A 12,719-nucleotide genomic window follows, 5' to 3' on the forward strand; every position below is an offset into this window, starting at 1 on the left:
TAACCATCATCTCTGCCATAGGTCACTCCCAAGTGGTTCGCTACGGTCAACTATCCCTTAGATACTCCAGGTGAAGTTGTTTAAACATTTCAAATAGGTATAAAAACTCATTTAAGATCAAAAATATTCATTTTTTTTATTTTATTTTTTTTATTTTTATTTTTTATATATTCAATAATATTGTTATTGGGTTTATAAAAACAGTTTATTTTTAAACAAGTTCTGCTGTGTAATTATTATTACGCGTGACAGCTGTTTCGCCCTCTGAAGGCATTATCAAACTGTCCTGACCTTCAGAGGGCGAAACAGCTGTCACGCGTAATAATAATTACACAGCAGAACTTGTTTAAAAATAAACTGTTTTTATAAACCCAATAACAATATTATTGAATATATAAAAAATAAAAATTAAAATGGAGTTCTACAAATTAAACTTAAAAACAATAAAAAAAAAAAAATAAAAAAAAATATTCATATTCACTGTCCTGTCTGGTACCTGGAAGTTGAAAGTTCTTATGTAGCAAACACATTGCAATCTTTTTAGGTATAAATGGATCGAAGCTGAAAAAATCACAAACAATGTACCAAAAAGTATCTTCAGTGGGAAAGTAGGTTTGAGTAAAAGAGTAAATTAAAAATGTCATGGATCAATTTAATAGTGAACAAACATTCTAGGAGTTTCTAACGATATAAATAAAGGACTTTTTTTCGACTTCAAAGACAACATCAGCTTAGTTTTTGGCCTTGTTGATTTCGTCCCTGTACTTGTCGGCGTAGATTCCCTGTGGGTCGTACTTGACCTCGAGCTGGCGCCAAAGTTCGGGGCGCTTGTTGACAAAGTGACGGATGACCTTGGTTGCAGAGTCCTTCTGCTTCTTAGTGCACTTGCTGCAGTTGTGGGAAAGCGCGTCGGGCAGGTTGTCCTTGAGTGTCTTGGCGTCAGGTGTGCAGCGCCCCTTGTCCAGCAGGCAGTCCACGTACTTTTTGAGCAGACGTTCCGAGCCGAGAATCTCGTCCAGGTTCACGTTGTCGAAGCGGTCCGTGTACTTGTCGGCGGGCAGAGCGGCGCTGTAGGCCACCATGCACAAGGCCATGGCGATGAATAAGAACTTCATGTTTGTTCTGAAATTTAAAACAATGAATTAGTTAGCGGTCGGATTCTCGTAGAAATTACAATAACATCGGATCGAAAAGAGAAGTTCAAAGATGAAGATGAGACAGGTCGATGATGAAAAGAAATGCTTGACGTACTTTGGGAGGCCCGTCTCCAATTTTGGATGCCAGACTTGCCGATGAAAAGAAAAAATCTCAAGAGGAAATCTACGAGAACGATTATAGAATTTTCGTAGGCTGTAATATTCTATAGGAGACGTACTATTGTCACCAAAAATATATTTAAAAATGATGAGCAAGCTGTTTGTATAAATCTGTATTTCCACCTTGTGTAACCTATGGTCTATTTCTATTTCATAAAACGAAAGCTGAAGTCAAATCAATATAATCGTAGTTATATTTCACTGATCTATTTCATAGATTCCAATGTAATGAGGTGGGATCGCAGGTTTAGTGATTACAAAAATTAATTCTGCGTTGTATTTAACTTATTATTTACTAAAACTATATAACTGCCATAATTTTCTCGCCTATTGATTTTATTTAAATGAAAAAAGATGTTGACGTTACTTTCCACGGTGAAGTCAAATTTACTAATGATAATGATGGCGGGCCATATTAAAATGAATCTATCATATATTTTTTAATGAACAATCGAATTCAAGTAAATGATAAAAGAATGATAACCACTCGAGCGATTGGTATGTTTATAATTAACTAGATTATTTAATTAACATCATTCCTCAAAAACTAACATGGAAACAAATAAAACTGATTACTGCGGTTTAAAGCCAATAAATCTACGTAGATTTCGCTGTTTATCTCATATTTTTATATTGTATAAATTTGGCACACTAGAGATCGCTCAAAGCGGTTTTGTAAACTTGTCATAAAATGCCAAAAATCGCTCGAGTGGAATATATCATAACAAAAACACGACAACTATGAATTTTTGAAGCACAATTTTTTATCAGCTTCAAACTTTATTATTTGGCTGCCTTCTTTAGGCATCTTTAAAAAAATAGAATCACGTATCTTTGAATGGAAGCCGCTAGTCAGTGGTCAGCGCGTCGCAATGTTGATAACTTTAGAAAAATGATTGGCAGCTGTCGCAAGGACAAATGATGAATCAATTATTGTTATTCCATGGTTGACGCTATTTTTAAATTTGGTTAGTCGAAGCACACGTTGCCTATTAGGCTGGTCAGTATCTTATATTTATTTATAAACATAAGCATTGTTTACAACCGGTGTTACCTTTTAGGCTAGTTTTAATGTTTCATAAGTCTGATCGGCAATAATAATTAGTATAGTAATCTATTTCACCTGCAGCAATATGAGAGGTTAATACCTCTAAAAACTGTGTTTCATTACGATTACGAAATTAGTGTGGAAGACATGGTCTCTGACATAAATAGTCTAGAACCAAAAGGTACTAAGTCAGCGGCACATTTGTTTCCTTCCAAATTTATATGGAGGGAACTTCTAGTTTTCTTCTTCATTATATATATTTTTTTTTTTTTTTTTTTTTTTTTTTAAAAGAAAGACAAACATTCCCAGGTTACGAATAACCCAACAATGTTTGAAAATCTCCTACTACCACCACAGAAAGCCGAAAATGTTGCTTGTGTTGTGATGGAGGACTTAGCCAGCCGAGGAATCGAACACGCGACGCTCGGGTGAGACCCAAGCGCTATGCCCACTCAACCACTGACCGGTCACTGACTGGGTTTATTCTTCTATTAAAGCATACTAATTTCGGTTGTTGATTTGTCTGTTTGTGTAACTCTGGTTCAATGAACCCAGTTTTATTTGGATCTAAGTGTCATTATCTGCGCTAGTGATCATCATAAATTTTATGCGATATGTTGTTTTAAATATGACCTAATTAAAACTTCAGTAACATTTGATGTACAGTATCGTTTCTCGTGTTTTCTAATTGATTAAAGTGTCAAAAACAATGCTTATTTTCGACAATTATTATCATTTGGGTTAGGATAATTAATTGTAAAAATAAATAAGTAATTAAGATTAAAACGTGTTTAGTGAATATTATAAAATAAGTCCACAGTTAATAATTATAAAAACATCCATTATGCACAGTTCACTTTCATAGAAAGCAATAATGATTATTCATTTACGACAATATTAACGACTCTCAAACGTTGATTCGCCCGTTCGATCGATTTTTTTTTTCAAAATCTGTCAATCTATTTGTATTTTCTAGTAATCTCTGTTTTTTTCATCCACTAATTGACCTCTATCGTAAGAAACCATTCCTGTTCAAGTACTTATGCCCTTTTGTCGAAAAAAATCGTTCATTATTTCCATGACTGTGCGGAACGCTCCAAGAGGCTTACCGGCAGACCAACTTTTTCAAAGCTCACTAAATTTCCATTCTCATACAAAATACTTCCATCTGTGTACCAGATGACGTAGGATTTGTTGTACCGGGATCTAAAGGCCCCGTAGTAGGCGTTCAAAGATGGTTTGAACTATAATAGTTAAGCGAAAATATTTAATAAAACACGACTCATTTGTAATAGAGCAAAAACCTCTCGACAAACGCTTTAGTTTCATTTAAAAATTCACTGTGATTTTTTTCATGCCTATAACATATTAAATAACAGAACGAAACGTGTTTTTAATAATTTTTTGAGCTTACTTTACAATTTTTATTCTATTGAGGGAATTTCCTATAGTCAACGATTCGGCATAACAAATTTATAGATATTATCTTCAAAATTAACTCTAGTTTTTTGTTAATTAAAAACTTAACGAGTTAACGAGAAACTTGCTATAAATCGGTAGAAATTGGGTATGCTTGGGTTTAAGCTAATCCCTACTTAGTAATATTATTAGTCGGATCAAGTTGCCAGGGAGAGCAATTTAATGAACATGAATATGTAATATCTAATGAACGTAAAAATGCCGACCAATAGTCCTATTAAATCAAAATCTTCTTAGCTTTACTCAATTGTAATTTTTTTCATCACTTTGACCGAGCGTTCGGGCATTACTAATTGCTATTATGAACTAAAAACAGTTGACCGTAAATAATACTTTTAATTAGATGATCAACATAATGTATGTACCATTTTCGGTACCCACTCGTGTGTACTCATTGTAAAACAATTTTCTTTAATTTTACCAATAAGAGGGAACAAACAAATATCTCGTTACTTTCACACTGTTACAAAATAAATACTTTTAGGTCTGCAATACCGTCCGACGAATAATCTATACAAATAGACTTTAAAGCGATGCTATTCGTATAAGTCCTTAAGAGGGAGCTACAAGCCAAAAATATGTATATTCTTGGTATACCTTAAGCGTAAAGGAAACAACTTAAAAAACATTATTATAGCTAACATTATCTGTGACAGTTTCACTTGATTAACTTTTTTGCTTTCTTATAAAATTATTTACAAAATAAATAAAAACCAGTTTTGTGCTTGATATCAAATGTTTCTAGACTCTGTTTGTCAAGCGATTGTAATGCCTATTACCTACAATATAAGGTATACCAAGAATATACACATTTTTGGATTGTAGCTTCCTCTTAAATTTTGATTTACGCAAATTTGTTTTAAATTGTTTTCCTTGTTTTCCCCTACGCTCTTCATTTAATTAAAAACATCTACATAAAATTATTGAATTAGTATTATTTCGCAGTAAAACTAAATAAGGATGAGACGCGTTGCGTCGGTCGGTAGCATTGAAATTATTTGCGTTTGAGTGAACTTCAACTCACGTTAAAAGTAGAAAGAAGACTTTAAAACGTTTCTAATAATGATAATCACCTTAGCCTATCTATTACGTATGAAGATTGATGGTATCACTGCAGCTACAGTGTTGTCATAAACGATTTGGTACGTGTAAATTATGAACACCGGTTGGTTTCATAATGATCATTCGGTAGCGTTTTGGTTTCAAGTTCATTATGTGAACAACAGTCCTCTGAGGTAACAGACAGGTTTCTTGAGAAAGTGATTTAACTACTGCACAGTGCACTGTGTGGTTACGTACTTAGATAAGTGTTTACGAGTGTCGAGTGAATTTAAGCCTCTGAATATATTAAACTTTTTCTTACAGATTATTTAAACTTTGATCGCTTTAATTGTGAAAATAATGACGCGTATTTTATTGAATTGTTGCTAGGGCCGCTGTCGATCGTTCTATGAATGTATTTTGTTATGAATCGAACCAAAATGCAATGAAATCAATTAGACTCGAGCGGGTAATCTGGTATAATATAAAAAAATCTAATTGATTTCCAGATATGTAATCCAAAACTTGGACAGAATTTAAACAACACTACAGGAATATTATTAAAGAAGGGAAAATGTTTGTTTCTCTGTAAAACTCTCGAGGTCTGTGCATTTATTTTCTTTCTATGATTTCTAGGTCTAATTAAATATTGTTAGCTTTTAGCACCATATTCATAATATACATAGACTAGCTGACGTGTACCCGGCTTTGCTAGGGGACTTATGAATGGTTTGGAGTAATGTTTTGAGGTTGCGATGATCTTATAAGGTTTATACAGTGTTAGCAATGTAAGCGCCCGAAAATTATATTTTTACGTCCAGATTACAAAACATCGACTTTTCTCTAATTTCTATAAATATAATATGCAAATAATTTCTATATATATAAACGATCCGGAATTCCCTAAATGATAGTGAAACCCATAATTAAATTTGTTGCGAAGTTTAGAAGAACTGAGCGCACAAACAGACAGACGCGGATGGCGACTTTGTTTTTATAAAAATTTAGAGATAATTCATCGTCAACAAGACGAGACAAGATGCCGTATTATCTGTCTCATATTTGGGAACAGTTCAGTATGAAAATAAGACTTGGAAAAGGGGTTTTTAATACGTTAGAATATCAGAAAGAAAAACAGTCTTAAAATACAATTTGTCAAAATATGAGTAAAATATTCGTACTTCGCTTGCTTCTAAATAGGTCCAAATTACTGAAATAACACTTCGTCTCAACTTAATTAGTATAACGAACACGCACAAAATAGGTGACTACGATCTTAGTTTGGGTTGTTTAAATAATATTTTTGTATTTAGATTGAAGTGGAACCTTCCGGCAAACGTCATACGGTACTAACAAGATCAAACATGCCGTCAAAACGCGGGAATTTTTTAAACTTTTTCCACAAATTGGAACTTTTTACTATCTCCCCCGATGTAAAATTTTTTTTTTCAAATGTTTCATGTTTGTGTTTGAGCACAAAAATAATACCAACATATGAATTGTTCACCCACTAGCCTAACAATTAAAAATAGGTATATACATTATAAATGAAGATATTAAATGAATTCTGAAAGAGTAAACCGAAGACGCCGATATGAAAAAAAAATCTTTACATAAACGAATTATTAGGTATCCAAATATAATTGTTTGACACTTTCCTTAAATATAACTAAACTTATAATGGTTAACTTACATTTAAATGTGTATTTCACTGTTCACAGATCGAAACTCAAATGTTGTATGATGGTCCAAATATTTCCTTGACGTATTTATACGCCGGGTTCCCAAATACGAACGCGGTCAGTTTTTTTCCCCCAAGATTTCCTCGACCGATAATATCAATATCAATACGACGCACAATTCAGGAGGAACCGTATCAAATGTCAGTCTGTCTTCGATTTGGACACCTAGGCAACTAGTTGAAGAGAGACGTCGATAATGTCTCCCAATAATTCAAGAAATTCATTCGGATCCGTTTTTCAATCAACAGTCTAACAAGCGAAAGTAATTTTTAAATTATTTGATGTTCTTAAAAATAATGTCTCCTTTTATGTCTCATTAACTCATTATCAGATTCAGAAAAAAAATCATTAAATACATTTAATACGAATTGCACAATCGATTTCATAATTAGGTATCTAGATTCAGCTGTATTTTTTAATATTGATTCATTGAGTATATGTAGACAATATTCAAATGCAATGTAACCTTTGGAAAGAATAGACAATATCAAATATCTTGGCTTAATAATTGATAGAAATCTAAAATAGAACATTAATGTTACTATATTAGCAAACAAATAAAGAAAGTTAGCATACGTCTTCAAGACTCCAAGAAAGATATTGGACATAGTTACATTAAAAACTATATACTATTCGCTTGTTCAATCAATGCTTACATATAATGTTGCAAATTGGAGTTCTTGCCATAAGACTACCCTAAAGCCTTTAAATATTGCACAAAAAATAATATATAAGAGAAGCTTTTTGTATTCGTCAAAATTATTATATGGTGAAAGTAAAATCATGTCAATAAGGCAATTGTACATAATACAGGCTCTGTAATTTTTTTTAACAATATTGATGCTGCCAAAAGATCATAACAAGTGCGCAACACAAGATTGGGTTCTCATTTAATTTATCAGCCGGTGAATATCAGAACATCCTTTGGACAAAGGAGTTTGTCTTACAAAGCTCTGGTGCTTTATAATATGCTCGGTGAAAATATAAAAACTATAGGTTCGTTGAATCTATTCAAGAAAATGGTAAAAATTCCGTACTGGCTGAGAGTGGTGATGTTTGTTGGATTGCCCATGTCGTGGCTTTCATGCTGTCATGAATCACCTTAGGAGCCCCATATTCGATGTGATCCATCTGTGTGTGTGTGTGTGTTATGTGATGTACTCATTTGATTGAATATACTTGTAAAGCTGCTCATCTCGAAACAGGAATTTCATAGTGAGATAAAAGCAGCGGACGAAAAAAAAATATATAGAAGTAGCAACGTGTTTTATTTAATTTAATATTACTTTATTATGCTTAGTAATTTGGTCCGAACCTTGTCTCGGAGACAAAATGATAATTTGGCCCCAGACCTTGAAAGGTTGCCCATGCCTGGTTTAGACAAATAGGAAAAGTTTTGAAATAACTTATTTTTATATAATTAGTTGTCTCTCATAACCCAGTGTTATTACGAAATTTTCACACGAGTTGAAAACAAATTAGATGCTAAATATCCAATTCGCCAATGATTTTGTTTATTCTGTACTCTTTAAGATAAAAAAATTAACGGTATAAAGATCTAACGATGGCAAAAGGCGAGCTTGACTAATGGAGAGAGACTGAGATGACCGATAGACTGAAATGACCGACGTACTGAAATGACCGACAGACTGAGATGACCGATAGAATGAGATGACGGATAGACTGAGATGACCGGCAGACTGAGATGAGTGACAGACTGAGATGACCGCCAAAACGGGAGCTGTTACTTATTTGCGGTATTTATGTCGAGAATGTGGATTGCAACCTTTCAGAAAGAAGAGATGTAATAGGTTAAATTACCAACTATTAAAACCAAAAACCAGGTTTTAAAAATCTTAATAGTTACAGGAAAAACAATAAAAAAGTCTCTGTTCATTTAACACTGAAGGTTGTTCTATTTCCGGAGTTTGTCTCAACTCTCTTAGTCAATAAAGGATTTAACAAAACACTCTGTACTTTATTATGATTGTTATCCCGAGCTTGAGGTTGCCACCTGATCTATTGTCCTATTACTAACGCCATCTACGACTAACCTAATTCACTAATCTAGTGCCACCTATGAGTGTGCTCATATACTAATATCAAGGATATTAAATTGGTTAACTATCAGAATATACAATATTAATATAAAATAAAATTGATAATTCTTGATTTGTAACGTAATTTTTTTTGTTTCAAATTTAAAAAGCTGTAATTGAAAAGCATATTGATAAACCGACCCGTCCAAATCCATAGAAACGAAACACAGCCAACACTAAATAATGACGCAGGCCTAACTTCTGGTAGCAATTTTGCACAGTGTTACATTTGCATACGCAGTAGAGTGAGTCGAGTACCCAGTACTAGTACAGCAATAGGTACAGACTTCAACTAGAGTTCGTAGCATTACCTCTGATTGCAATCAATGATCCTATATCGGCCCGTGCTGCATTCGGAACAAAGAAGTGAGAATTCCGCGTAAACTAGTTTGCAGCGAGTTAGGCAGCTAGCACCCAGACCAGACCGCACCACCTTCAATATATTTATATTCGGTTACGTAAATTTTATGCATTCTTTCGAGGTAAGCGTAGAATGCAATTAAAAATTCTTAGAAATTGTCAGTTTAATTTATTATTAATTTTGTATCATTATTATTATTAGTGTTGGTTCAATCATTTTATATTTCATTGCCAGCAACCCGGGTATATATATATACATTTACGTTACCCGCCTTACTAGACAATGGTAGTTCTGAAATAATCTACTGGTAATATGCCATGCAGTGCTTTATCCGTTAGCCTACGCTTTGTACAGCGATAATGTTAATTTATTAAGAATCTCTTGAAATTATTGGTAATTCCGGTAAAACGGGATTGCAGGCCTTACGAATTAACGGGTTTCCTGATAAACTTTTATAACAATGTTGGAACACGTATTTATGAAAATCCGAATATTTTTGTAATACAACGAAATTTTTTTGTATCATTCATTAATAATAATAATAATATTGTGATAATAAGGATTTGTGTCATTTATTAAGGCAAATCGATAAAATATTCCTAAATTGATGTTTTATTTCTGTTCATTTAATGTGAAGACAAAACCCGTTTCTCCAAAGGAGGAAGCGCAACACGGCATGATACCCCAAAAATAATCAAGATAATCACATATAATCAATCACAGCTCGTGAAAATCTCAAGTAATATCTCTAATCTATTTGTGTTTGACAAACTTGACTGTGATGCTGCCTGGACTTGAGAAAAGTACGCACACTTTCTCAGAATATGACCGTTTGAGTGTATAAACAAAATAGTTTTTTATTACAAGTTTAAATAAAAGATAACGGTATGAAATATAAACACTGAAAAGTAAACTCGTATGGGTACCTAATAAATGAATTAATAATGAGATGTCACTGATCGAAAAAAGACAAAAATACACATTATTCCACTATCAGTGACTACTAGTTAATAATTTAATTAATACCCGACGCACCTGTAAATAGGTACCTACCCAATTACTAAGTAATTTGACAATGGTCGTCTTGCAGACAAAAGGGTTGACACGCGTTAAAAAATATATTAATATCAAAAAATTATAATTAGTTCAGAAAGTTACTACTAGTTACTAAAGTTACTAACTGCGATCACAAAAAGTCTGAATTGTCGACAAATCAGTTCCAATTTTAAAAATGACAAATTAAACTGTTTTTTAAAAATTATTTTATTATTATAGGTTGGTACTTTAATTACTAAAAAACACTAAGGACGGGTTGTTTCGGAGAATTTGAACAATTCATCAAATTTCAACGTTCATTTTCGGGGTCTGTGAAAGTCCTATGCAAGTTCTGTTAATATATCATTATAGGTTGTTGGCTTGACAGAACTGAAATAAAAACAAAACTTGAAAAAATCTTTTGCGGAACTGGAAAATGAACGTTGAAATTTGATGAATTGTTCAAATTTTCCGAAACAACCCGTCCTTAAGAAATGTTTTCTGAAGAACTAAAATTTTTGAAAAAGAAGCTTAAATTCAAGATCCAGAGTTCATTAAACCCGAGGTAGTGACAGATACAGAACCGAAATTATTATTTTTGAGTACGTAAGTTGACCATGAAACCGACTTCACTAAAATTTATTTTTATAATTTTCTTTTAAACATTTTTTGTCGTTGTTCTTGTTGTTTACTTCTGCTGGTTTATTATTGACAGGCGTGACAGCCGTGTCGTCCTTAGAACGCATTATCAAACTATCAATCAATAAAAAACAAATACAAAACATTATTGTTGTTGCGATAAGGTCACAACTTTTAGTCATAATTGATTGAGTTGATTTGAAAGAAAACCGATGTCGTATTAGGCCCCAAACAAACCAGAACAAAAGAGTTTATTTTTTATTTTATTTATTAATTTTATTTTAGCCTTTTGTACATAAAGGTTTAGTCTAATTTATCATTAACATTTGAAATTTTTTATTATTTTAATTAATATGGCTCTATAATCCAGCTTAAACTATCAATTCGTTTTCGGCAGCCCATTATAATATTGTTAACTATTTTGTGTATTGACTTTGTCCTTTTTTGATAGCCTAATTTCGTTTGCACGTTTTTTTTTACATTAGCTCCACACAGAAGGCCCTTAGTACATTCCCTTAGGGCAGAGATGGGCAAACTTTTTAAGGAAAGGGCCTGATAAAATAAAAAAATATCTAGGCGGGCCGGAAAAAAAATTTAATAAAATAATTTTTTATAAGTGATATAAGTACTTTATTTTTTAATTCTTACATCAAGCATAATATTGAGTACATTTATATGCTAAAATGGTAAAAAAGTTAAAAAAAAAGATTATTCTTTAGAAGAGTATGAAGGCGTATGTGACAGATAAAACTGTGGCTGAGCTTCTAAAAGTTTATCATAATCTGGTAAAAACTTGGATGGGCTGATTCGCAGTAGTGAAGCTAAATGGTGGTCAGTCAATCGGTTTCTAACACTGTTTTTGCGAAGCTTCATAGTAGAAAACACCTGTCCACAGATGTAGGAAGATTCAAACGTCGCAATTATCTTCTGAGCATGAGATTTCAGGTTTGGGAAACTTGATTTTGACAGGGCCTTGTAGAACTCAATTTTGGAAACGTTGAGAAACAGTTGCTTCAATTCAGTGTTACATTGCAACTCAATCAATTCGAGCTGCAATTCTGGTTTGACTGATTCACAATCCATATTAAATGGCATGCTAAAAATGTCCAGGTCCTGTTCTATAACTTTGAAGTATTGGAATCTTCGTTCAAATTCTTCATAAAGATATTTCACGCTTTTCTCATAGTTCTTAAGTTGGTCCTCCCTAACTGCAATAGTTTTTAGTCTTGGAAAATGGGTAAAGTCTTTCTTGACTAGTTGTTTAGAAAATAGATTCAATTGCATTTTGAAACTCCTGATATGACCCCAAATATTATTGATTAATTGATTTCTTCCCTGGAGTTTAAGGTTCAATTTATTGATGTGACTGAGAAGATCTGTAAAAAATGCAGTCTGAAAGCCATACAATATCTTTCATATGCATTCGCCATGCTACCGATCTGCAAAGCGCGAGGTTGTGTGCAAACTAATATTAGATGCAATAATACCGTACTTAAAACACAATGAGAAGGAAACCGTTAAGTATTCTATTCTATCTACGTAGAAAATACATTTTGTTCAATTGGTAAATTGTGGTAGGGTTATTCAAAACAATGTCGCGGGCCGGATTGACTAGCCTGGCGGGCCGGACTTGGCCCGCGGGCCGTACTTAGCCCATCACTGCCTTAGGGTGTAAATTATTTTTGGGGATGCTGTGTGGAGGGGCTTTTTAGGAAAAGGAAGGAGAGGATGTTCTGGGTAAAAGAGGGTGGATAGGAATCTAAGGGTCAATGTGTCCAGGAGTGATGTATGAATCCATCTCTCCCACTGCGATTCAAGGCGATGTGTCGCGAGAGTACGGCTGGAGAAGTCCCGCCGATCCGGCCCGCCACGCAGCAGGTGGGAAAACGCATCCACCGCCAAGACTTAGACCAACCTTAACCCGGGCATCCCTGCTAGCCACGAAACGTAACAAACCAC

The 12,719-nt window shown here is 33.5% G+C and overlaps 1 pseudogene across 1 annotated transcript; it reads right to left on the minus strand.

Annotated features, from left to right (window-relative positions):
- Nucleotides 1-631: 631 nt before the first annotated feature.
- LOC149418894 (allergen Tha p 1 pseudogene) lies at nt 632-6,713 on the minus strand (annotated as a pseudogene). The gene is made up of 2 exons (XR_016303020.1): nt 6,578-6,713; nt 632-1,122 (listed from the first exon to the last, which is right to left on the minus strand). The product of XR_016303020.1 is annotated as an allergen Tha p 1 pseudogene (transcript).
- Between the last annotated feature and the right edge of the window lie 6,006 nt (nt 6,714-12,719).

The sequence above is a fragment of the Hesperophylax consimilis genome, chromosome 13, assembly GCF_061612785.1.
Source record: "Hesperophylax consimilis isolate HC1 chromosome 13, BYU_Hcon_1.0, whole genome shotgun sequence".
NCBI lineage: Eukaryota > Metazoa > Arthropoda > Insecta > Trichoptera > Limnephilidae > Hesperophylax > Hesperophylax consimilis.